Source organism: Poecile atricapillus, chromosome 1 (genome assembly GCF_030490865.1).
Source record: "Poecile atricapillus isolate bPoeAtr1 chromosome 1, bPoeAtr1.hap1, whole genome shotgun sequence".
NCBI classification, from domain to species: Eukaryota; Metazoa; Chordata; class Aves; order Passeriformes; family Paridae; genus Poecile; species Poecile atricapillus.
In genome coordinates this window covers 72,682,627-72,683,663 of record NC_081249.1, presented here as the reverse complement: position 1 = coordinate 72,683,663, position 1,037 = coordinate 72,682,627, and positions in this window count along the sequence as shown.

Below are 1,037 nucleotides of genomic sequence, written 5' to 3'. Positions count from 1 at the left end.
GTTTTTTCTTACAAGACTTCTTGTTTCTTCCTCCTAAATGTTACATAAAAAAACCTACACCTGACAAGTACTTTAACATGCAAAATACTATGGAATTAAAAGCAGTTCTTTTTCCTTAGAAAGAAACCATATCAATGCCACAGCAGGACCTTGGCTGTGGTCTGAGATGTCCATGTACACCTTTCTTGTGCATTTGTCCAAAACCTCATCCAGCTGAGGGCAAAGAATACCTTTGATCCACAAGTCCAGGTGGAAGATGCTGCATTTGAATTGGGGCAATCCCAAGCATGAGTACAGACTGGGAGAAGAACTGCAGTCATGCTGAGAAGGACTTGGTGGTGCTGGTGGGTGAGAGGCTGGCCATGAGCTGTCAGTGTGCACTCCCAGCCCAGAAAGCCAAAGGTGTCCTGGGCTGCATCCAGAGCAGCGTGGGCAGCAGGGCCAGGGAGGGGATTCTGCCCCTCTGCTCTGCTCTGCTCAGACCCCACCTGCAGGGCTGCAGCAGCTCTGGGGTCCCAGCACAGGGAGGATGGGGACCTGTGGAAGTGAGTACAGGAGGGACACCAGGGTGTTTAGAGGGATGGAGAACTTCTCCTAAAACAGGCTGAGAGAGCTGGGATTGCTCAGCCTGCAGAAGGCTCCAGGGAAAGCTTGTAGCACCTTCCAGTACCTAGAGGGGGATTACAAAAAAGAGGAAAAGTGATGGGCAGATAGCAATAGGGCAAGGGAGGATGCTTTTAAACTACAGAGATTTAGATTAGATGTTCGGAAGGAATTCTTCCCTGTGAGGGTGGTGAGGCACTGGCACGGGTTGCCCAGAGAAGCTGTGGATGCCCCACGGCTGGAGGTGTCCAAGGCCAGGTCTGAGGGAGCTCAGAGCGCTCTGGGCTCTGTCCCCACCCGCCAGCGGAGCCGCACCGCGACCTCCCCTGAGGGCCCTCCAAGCCCCGCCCAGCGGCGGCCGCGCAGAGGGCGGGCGGCCCCTTGCGTCACGGGCTGCGCGCGCGGCCATTGGCCGGGGCGGCCGGTGCCCCGCC